General features: G+C 40.5%; 1 protein-coding gene across 5 annotated transcripts in view; it reads left to right on the top strand.

Annotated features, from left to right (window-relative positions):
• LOC128378331 (septin-9-like) overlaps positions 1-10,242 on the top strand; it is a 71,629-nt gene that overhangs the window by 47,900 nt on the left and 13,487 nt on the right. The window contains exon 1 of one of the 5 annotated variants that reach the window (XM_053337818.1): positions 4,776-4,861. The exons of the other annotated variants lie outside the window; for them this stretch is intronic. The gene's annotated coding sequence lies outside the window, so the exon portion shown is untranslated. Of the gene's footprint in view, positions 1-4,775; positions 4,862-10,242 lie in introns of those variants that run through there. 5 annotated transcript variants of the gene reach the window in all.

The raw sequence follows: 10,242 nt of genomic DNA, 5'->3' as shown, positions 1-10,242 counted from the left end.
CAATATCAACTGTGTTGGCAAACCAGTAGAGCAGCACAAGACTGTGCTTAGGTACAGACTGACCAAAGTTGATTTTCTTCAAATCATTGATTGAATTCAGTCTTTGCACAGCTGACACAGAGGTGAGGGCAAGAATCAGTGCTACACAGCAACTCACAACTTTTCCTGACGTCTTCATCCTCCTGTATAGATATTTTAATAAGTTATTACTTTAATTATTCATTCATCCTGAATATATGTATTTGATGTTGCTGCATTTGAAAATACTATTGTGTGTTTTTCATTTCTATGTGTAATGACAGTTACTAAATTGTACAACCAGTGTCATGTAAACTGTGGCCAAGTTAGAGAGAGCTCCTCGTCTTTGATGTGCACTAACAACATTGATTTAAACACTATTTCAAGATGTGTGTTTGTTTAAAAGTTATCCTGAGCACAGAGCATAATTATTTTTTTAACTTGTGACTCAACAAAAATTTCAGTCCAACAAAACGCAGTGTAATCTAATCCAAATCTAATTGAACCAAACAAACTGCCAGCTGCATTATCTTTAAATATTAATTTAATCTAAAGCAGAGAAACATTCACAAAGACAGTTTAAGTTAAATCATGATGAGTGGCAGCCAAGGGAACAAAAATAGCCATCAGAAAATTGTGGAGCTCACCTGTATTGTTGGCTGCCGTCAGGTATCTGATCTCTGTGTTTGTGTGTGAGCAGGGTTAACTCCCCATAGATTTGTTTCGTTGTAAATGAAACTGAGGAAACAAGCACTGCAAGTGGTTACAGGAAGTTTGATAATACAGCTGCTCATGAAATTTTGAAGATCTTCTCCTGAAATATGTGCTTGCAGTATATTTGGTGAAATTTGGAAATGTGGGAATTCTAGCATTTTGTTTTCATTGGACACTGTGTTGTTTGCCAAAAAGCATTGTTTTTTTTGTCTGTTTTGTATTTTAAAGTTATATTGAGTGGTATATTGTATCCTGGATCAATATTAATACTGCCTAGTATTCTACCTCTCCTGTAATGAGGATTGGCTCCATCACCTTCTGTCTGCTGAAGAAAGAATATGTATAGAAGTGATTGTAAACAGGCCTGTTGAGCCGTCTGTGTCACTGCTGCAACTCCACCAGCAACCAGCAGGAGATGCTGTCACACAGGTAGTTGGCCTCACACACCTGGAAGGTGTAATCTTGTGAAATCTGTGTCAGTGTAGCACTTACAGTCCAATATAGTTAACAATTAGAAACATACTGAACAGCAGATCAGCTAGCTGGCTCTGTGTTTTGTGTATATATACAACACATATGGCTCAATCTGGAAAGCTGTTATGAGGGTGCAGAAGCTAATTTCAGTGCACCAACAGTGTCATTTGGTTATTAACTATAAATCCTTCAAACCCAGAAAATACTTCCGCCTTTCCATAGAAATGGGTTCATGTGACGCATCAATAAACACACACTGGAGCATATTCTTGTGTTGTTCTTCATATCCTGGAAGCTTTGGTATTCCCTTTGGGCAAGGCAGAAAGAGAATCAAAAAAACACACAAAGGAAACATTTAGTTTTATCTGTGGTCACCACCCACATCTTTCACATGAACAACACAAGAGCATCGTACACACAATCCTGTATTATCCATGTAGTCCTCTTGCTGCTGTTTGTTTTTTTAAATTCTTTTGTACTCCTCAGAGACCTCAACATGTACTTAACAGTTCAGCTTAAAATACCGGTATGTGTAGTAAAATTCATATGGGGCCTTTCATTTTATTGCTGGGAAATTAATTACATAATTAGAGTTATGTATGAAAGACGTGACGCCTGATTTTTACCAACCTTTACCCGTCAATCTTTTACTAATCCTAGGCCTCTTGTTGTATACTGATTTATGGGACACAAGATGTCACTCTGTCTTCACTTTATACAATTACTAAATATTTTATACTTTCATTTGAATGGGAAAGGATGTCTGAACCTTTGACTGGTACTGTACATTTCATACATACACCATACTTTGCACTTTCAGCAGAGGAAAAACACCAGCCAGTGATGCATTTTATATAATGCACCCAGTGAGTCATCTATCATCATGTTTCTGTGTTATGAAAGACCTTGGACAGCTGCAAGGAACGCTGTCAGGGGTCAGCCAGGCAGCCCCATAGTCCCGCCTGCCAATACATGACACCATCTTGGCTCTGCGTAGCCCAGAAACATCAGCCCCTGCCATCGACTTTCTGTCACTTCTTCCCCTGTCTCCTCAAAATGAAGACCTTTTAATCTGAGAAGGCCGTGTCCCCAGCAGGGCAGCGACTCTGTAATAAAGGAGCATGCCAAGTTATGTTGGATCAAACAAGTGATGGTTGGCTCACTCTGCATGCATGCAGGGTTCACTGAGGAGTCAGCGCATTTAAGAAGAAGCTTCGAAGGGGAGAGAATGTAAATCTTTTTTTATCTTACAAAAGGCCTTTTTTAACCGATTAATTATTAACATCTGTAACATCATGTCTCAGCTTACATAGTTGGTGGACACAGACTAAGCTAAAGCCTTCTGTGAATTGTGTATATTGGGTGTCAGTAACGACAGGGACAACAGTTTTGCACTTCAGGCTTTGGTGTAAAAGAGAGAAAGACAAACATGAGTTATTAGCGACAACTAAAGAGAGTGAAAGAAAGGCTCCAGGGAGGCAGCAATTTGGGAAAGAGGCAAGAGGAAAACTGGCAAGTGATTGTTGGCATGTAAAATGTGTCTCTTTTAAACAACAGAGCAACTATGCCACGACACTGCCTCAGAATCACACATAAGGCTAATGTACTAATTCCACTGAATTAGGGTGTTAATAGTTGTTTTGCACTGGATGGAAAAAGCAAAGATTGTGTTGCGCTTGTTTGCTTGTGTATATAGATTATCTTTCTTCTTTGTCTCTTTCTGTTTACTGTGGTTTGCTTTAACTCTGGCCTTGTAAGGGGGTGTGATGGGAGAAACTTGTACAATATCCTCCTGTCGTCATGTCTTGCTTTATAAAGAAAGCAGGGGGTAAATCTTAAGGAATCACTGGGATATTCTGGTAAGTGAACTGAAGCATGGCTGATCCAATAAGCTGAGGCCAGGAAACTCCCTCTAGTATCTTCTATAATCACCAGTAACTCCTGTCAGTTTTATCTTCATTTTAGAATATCCAATTCAAACACATGTTTTTTATTGGGGCAATAAAGTGGAGATGAAAAGTGAGAAGGCTGACAATCTAGAGTTTTAAGACGAGGGCCCTTAGTTTGGGGGAAATGTAAGGTTTCTCACATTGTAAAATTTAGTACAACACGGGTTTGTTTCAACTCCATATTTGGTAAGACCTGGTTTTGATTAAACTTACAAGGCCATCTGTGTTTGTGTGTCCGATTCTTTTTAGTATTTTGTGTGTTTATATGCTGTATGTTGCTTTGGTGCAGGATTTTGAAGGATAAAGATGCTTCAGATTTGTTAGAATGGACGAGGAATAAACTCTGCACTGGATGTACTGTAGCAGGCTTTCACCACTGAGGTGCCAGCGTGTGCATGGAGAGGAGTTTATCTTGGCAGCTACATCTCTGTAATGAATTGAAGAAAATGCTTCTTTCCAGCATGTTGTCTGTTTTTTCAGGAACATGACTCTTCATCTCAGGGAATACAGGTGCTGCTATCTGTGTGTGTGTGTGTGTGTGTGTGTGTGTGTGTGTGTGTGTGTGTGTGTGCGCAGGTGTGTGGGTGCGCTCATGTAGCTGTAAGGTTGCACTCAAGCCTCTGCACTGGTGTGTAATTACACTTCCTGTGAGCCTGGAGACAGCTGTTTCCTCTCCTCTTTAATCACACAAATATACATACTCCATATGAATAGTAATCAGCCAAAGTAATTGGTTTGCTTGCAGGTTTTAAAAATAAGTGAAGGCATAGCTGCATTTCTAGCTATTCAATAGATATTCAGCAACTGTTGAGGCATTTTTAAGTTTTGATTTTTTTTTTCTTTCCAAAGTTAGACTGTCATTCCTGCCTTTGGTCGCCTCCCTATAAAAAACCACGGCACACTAATGTCTGTATCCTCTCAATTTGCTGTACAAAAGAATCCCTGACTTAGATGACTTTATCAAAAATATTTCCATATAAAAAGAAAAGGTTTAATTTGGATATTGTGATAATTGAGATATTACATAATACAGTAAGTATTTCCCAACACTGTCCAACCCTGGTTCACACATAGTATTAATATCCCAAAGGTGTTCAGCACCAACATGTTTGTTAGTGTCGTGAGAACTTAAAGTAAAGTTAATCAGAGCACTGACATATGCAATGTCAAAGAGAATCACAGTAGTTTGATGTGATTTGTTTCAGGTCTGTGTGAGAGGAATGAGAGGGATGTGATGAATGTGGAGCCTGAGGAGCAGATGAGAGGGTCAGGCCAGGCAATTAGGGTTGTAAATAATCCCCGGTGTTTAGGAGATGGACATTCAGCTGGCTCAAAGGCTGCAGTCAACCTCAGTGTAGACACGCACAGTCTCTAACTTATTCACTATTACACAATCATCCAGCTTCTCTTTGTTAGGCCAATTTATTTTTCCCTCTCACACAATGTTTAAACTTTGCTGTTGACAAATACAAAGATCCCTTTTTGTGCACACAGGTTGGAAGGTTTTTTTTTTGGAGGGGGAAGGAGAGGGGGTTGAAGGAAGTGGGAGTGTCTTGTTGCCTTGCATGCTGGGTCACATGACATGCATGGGTGGGAGGGGCAGGCAGGGAGCCTCCGAGCCACAGCAGAGTTTGGCCTCTCACTGGAGCGCTGCACTTCGGCAGGGGACGACTCACACACACAAATATACACACACTTCACACACGGTGAGTGTTCTGCATAGCGGGAGAATACCTGTGCGTGGTTGCATTTGTGTGTGATGTTGCTGGTTGGAAGTAAAGAAGTAAATGTTTTTCTTCCCTTATTGTGTTTTATAGATGTTTCTCTTCTTCCCTGGCAGAAAATGATGTGCTTATCTGTTGTTTTCTCATACTTGCCCTGATAAATATCTCTGCATGCCTTTCACTCTTGACTCAGAAGCCCAGTTTGTCTAAATATCACTGCTGTTATAGCTGTCCAGTGTCAGCCTTTGTATGCATGGTAGTGTGTGTTAATTTGTTGTCTGCAAAGAAATATGGCTTTGAGCTCAGGTGTGAGAAGAATCTGGTGTTTTCCATTTATGTGTCTGTACGTGCATGCCTATAATTACCATTGTTGATGTGTTGCTTACCCTCTGTCTTTCATCCCCTAAATGTTGTGTTTCTGCTATTTGGCACACTTTGTAATCAATCCGTCTTTGCACAACACACACGCGCGCACACACACACACACACACACACACACACACACACACACACACACACACACACACACACACACGTTTATGTATAGAGGGATGTTGTAGTTTGTACTGTTTAAAATTCAGTTTTCTGTTTCCTCCCTCCTGACATTGTGTGTAATAGAGTGGAAGGTTAGCTCCGCACATGTGGTCAATAGGCGTCACAGTGTGTGGAGGGGAATCTTTCAATTTAGTTTTTGCTTTGGAAAGTACAGTGAAGGCATCGTCTTACCTACTAATAATCAATGGCGAAAAATGTTTATTTCTTTGCAGTAGGAAATGCTACGTGTCAAATCAAAATCGAAGCTTTTTCTATTCCATTTTTTCCTTCTTTGAGTTGTTGTGTTCACCTTGTACAGCGTGAGATTCTCTTTGAAGTTACGTTGTCATGTCACTGCTCTTCTCGTTGGTCTTTCTGTCTCTGTTGTAATTATGAGAAAGCAGCTGTCTGGCAATGTGGCAACCACTGGAACAAAGCTGAGCTTCCGCATTGTATCATCCAGGCTTTTGTTGTCCAGTGTTGATCAGGGGAATACAGGGCATAGCTCTCTGACAATATCAAACTGATTGAAAACAGCAACCACCCTTCACCTTTTTCGAGAGTCACCCGCCTCTGGTTTGCCTCACAAGCATGCACACAAACACATTCTTACACACACTGAGCTGTTGAAAGGAGCTCTGTTGTGGCCCCTGTGCATTGCCAGGCGAGAACAGACAGTGGCCTTTCTCCAGTGTTTGATGGGACGCTGAAAAGGTCATCGTTACCTCCTGTATCTTGCATGTCTTCGTGTGTCAGTGTAGGTTGTGAGTCAGCCAATAAGTCAGTGCAGCAAGATTATGTATCTGTTGTGGAATTCAACATTATAACTTTGAAATGCAAAATATTTCATGAATGTAACCGGAGCTCTGTAATATAAAATGTTCATCTTTGTAGCTTGACATGCGGTATATTTGCAGAATAGCTAGTTGTGAGTTTACATATTTTGTTCATTGTGATAGTGGCTTGTAAAGTGTGAGGCAGAAGAAGTTTTAAGTAAGTCATGTTTTAATTGTACTTAAAACATTTATGGCCTATATACTTTGGAAGCACAATGTAGTAGTGTTTCAAGATGTTCAACTGTAAACCTGGACATACCATAATGTAGAAACAATAGCTACAACCACAACAACTTTTTTAAGTGTAGGACTGGACTTCCCTTAGTGAAGTGGGGAATGTAAACAGTGTGAAAAATGAGGTCTTGGGATTTTAAAATATCCTTTAAAAGACAACAAGGACTGTAGTATTGCACTGTGTGTAGAGATAGTAGTAGGCCTCCCTTATCATGTGCTGAGGTGTTAAGCTCAGACAACAACGATGTTTCTATAGTAGTCCATTCTGGGCTACTATAGAAACATGGCAGAGCAACATGGTGTCTTCCATGGAAGAGGACCAACTCCCAATTATACACTAATTGAATACTTAGTAATATTATATTCCATTTATGCCGATAGATTTCCCTGAATCTTACACACTGGTCCTTTTTAAAATGACCATAGTTAGTACTTGGGGTCCTCTGAAGAAATTGTCTGCTATTGTGCTCATGAGCTGTGAGTTATGTGGGTCAGTCACAGTCCATAAATACTGCTCTGACCATCTTTATATCTCACACACACACGCACACGCACACACACTGTGGAGTGTCTAGAAGAGCTGAAGGACTCCTGCTGGTAATGTTGTTGATAGAATGATGGATGTGAGTTTGTGCACATTCACACGTACAGTGAAACATTGTATTAATGGCCTTAAAGACCTTTAGCCTTCCCATCTTAAAACTACAAGTAGGGGAATGCATATTTTAGTTACTTAAAGTCAACCAAGAATTTATGTATGATACTGTGTTTTAAGATAGTTTATGAATAAGTGTGCATGGATATTTATGTCACATTTATTATGATAATGGCAGTGGGTCGTGTGAGAAATTAGTTCACCTTTCTACGAGCCCTTTAAAACTAGACAAGTGTCCCACTACAACCTGCCACAAGTCCCAATTACAGATCACCTCTGAGTATTATGGGATGTGGCAGAATTGTCGCAGAAGTATCTATTGTAAGTGTTTGAATTTACTGATATTGGTCCATATAAAATTATATTTCCTGATGTTTGTTTTTATACTGCTGCATATGGACACATAATGGCATGTGAAAATATGTTTTATATGACTTTGACTTCAGTTCTTCTGACTGCTGTCCCTGAGGTGAGGTATGTTTGAAGACAGAGGTCAGACTCCAGAGCCCTCACGGCCATCAGGTCCCACGTTCGCTGTCAACCAACCATTTCACTGATACACTTTGACCTGTGCATGAAGATAAAGAACTACATTGGCTAGCTACCATAGTCTAATGACTTTTAATGACTCCTGTCAGCGAGCAGCTAGCATATAATAGCTAGCTAACTGATTATTCTTTCTGTCTGCAAGGAGCCTGCGAAAATGGGCAACTCTGTGATTGTTTTAGCCTTTGTGTAAACACATTGGGGTTAATGTTTTTGTTTGGGCTAGAAAAGCGTTTTGTAACGCTCAGAATTTCAGTCAGTCAAAATTACACTTACGTGAGGAATGTAGTATTGTGGTGGAATTGCTTCCCTTAAATGTATATGCTATATATAAATATATATGTTAGAAAGTTAATGAGATTGGTAAGTTAGTCCATAAGGGCGCCTGTTTTTCATGATCTATGGATGAAACCTTGTGAAAGGTAGTTAGTTGCAGTTGAAGGACATTTTTCCTCATGGGCTGCACATCGTCAGATGCAGTTGAAGAGCCTAGAAAGACTGCAGCTTTTTTTTGTGCACCACTGCAGTGTGGAGAGACGATACATTCCTCTGGCAGTCTAGACAAACCTGTAGGCTTCTACTGTCATTACTGCAATTTACAAACATTTCTCAAAAAGCTAGTAAGATACACTCGCTACTGATGCCATGTACACATAATGTACACTGACATGGACACAATTTCAGCCATTGGTGTGTTGCATTGATGGAGAAGCATTGGTTTATAGTAGTGCGGAGACAGTAGACGCCTTTACAAATATGCAAGTAAAACTGTGTGATGGATAGAAGATCACATTTGATGGAGAAGAAAGCACAACATATGTGACAGATGCACACACACATAAACAGTGCCAGGTGACATGATGAGAGTGTTAGTCCCTGTAGGGGTCAAAGGGCACATTTCTCCAGAGAGCTGAATGATGAGGACTCTGGGAACTAGGCCTTGCTGCACAAACACTCAGACTTTAATAACACAGCAGACCATGTTTGCACTGCCACCACTCCAATTTCCCCTTTTTATTAACAGATTCACTGTAACAGGATGGGAAAGTGTGTGTGTGTTTTGTGTTGGTGTGTGTGTTGTGTGTTGTGTGTGTGTGTGTGTGTGTGTGTGTGTGTGTGTGTGTGTGTGTGTGTGTGTGTGTGTGTGTACACGCAGTATTTATGTCCCTCCCTTGGCCTGTCCTAAATCCGTGTGGTCTAATTGATTCTGTGCTGGAGGTTTGCGTGGAACCCGAGTTCAAAATAATTTAGAGGCCACATGCATTTCATTTATTCTCAGCTGTTTTTGTACCATTTCTTCATCTTAGGGGAAATCAACTGTAAAAAAGCAAGTATGAGAATCACTGGAACAGCCTCCCAGAAACTTTAGATTTTATCACAGTGAGTAAGATTTGCAGTCGCCCACACACTTCTGAAGAAGCATCTGGGTTACTATCAAAAACAAATGTAGCCATGTTAAGATGAGGCTAGGCTGCAAACCTCCATTGTCCTGTCTGAGAATGTAAATAAGGGACAAAAAGGAGCAGATGTTTCTAAAGAGGGTCCATAAAAATATTTAAGAACAGGGCAAAGATGGAAACGAACCATTTAGTGGTTCAGTCCACTAATCTGTGTTTGACATGAAGCTCCAGACAAGTAGTGGACTGATTTAACATAAAATAGTCAGGTCCCCTCCCCCATGCCGAGGGATTGTGTAGAATCGTGGACCTGCATTCTCTTTCTTGGACAAATGAGTTCATTGGTAGTTTTAATAGACAATAAAAATGTAGGCAAATTGAAGAAAACATACAGATAATTCTTTAAAATACTGAATACTTGTGATTTTCGCATACTGTATCAAACAGTCCTAAAAGTGTAAATAAAGGGAAAGGATTTGTAGTATCTGAGCTTTAAGGACTCAATGATGAATCACTTTACAGAAAAGCTTCTTTTGATCCAAGTTTCCAGTCCTTCCTTTCTCTGGATTCCTCTCTCGTGATTCAAGTTAGTTTGTACAGGGGGTCAAACCACTGCTTTGTTATAATGGGGGCTAACCTCAGCCGAAGCTCTTTTCCAACCTAAACTGGGAACATGACCTCTGACCTGCTCGCCACGCTGTCAAGATCAACACCCTGGACAGCTGGAGCATGGCTCAGTGGTTTTGACCACATCTCCACTAAACATAGACGACACTGTCGCAGCGTTCCTCATAGTTCATCATAGTTTCAGTACATTTTGAAAAGGCCACGCATTGAACACGGGCATGTTTAGCTGGTTTCAACTGTATTTACATCCCAGTTTGGAGGCCTGTGTGTAGTTAGTGAGGAATGCCCCAGGCAAAAGCAGAATGAATCACAAATTCTACTGCCCACAGTTTTTTTCCCTCCTCCTCCTCCATTCTGCACTCCTTCCTCTGTCCTCTTTTTACTGACTTTATCTTGTCTACCTTCTCTTGCTCAATGGTCCGCTTCCTCTTTGCTTCTCCTCTTTATCACATGCCTCTCCTCACCCTCTTCTTGACTACATCTTTTCTCACTACTTTGACTCCCCACTCCTTTCTCCTCCCCACTCTTGTTTCA

Source organism: Scomber japonicus, chromosome 18, assembly GCF_027409825.1.
Source record: "Scomber japonicus isolate fScoJap1 chromosome 18, fScoJap1.pri, whole genome shotgun sequence".
NCBI lineage: Eukaryota > Metazoa > Chordata > Actinopteri > Scombriformes > Scombridae > Scomber > Scomber japonicus.
Note: the sequence above shows the minus strand (reverse complement) of the source record. Positions and strands in the feature narration are given on the sequence as shown.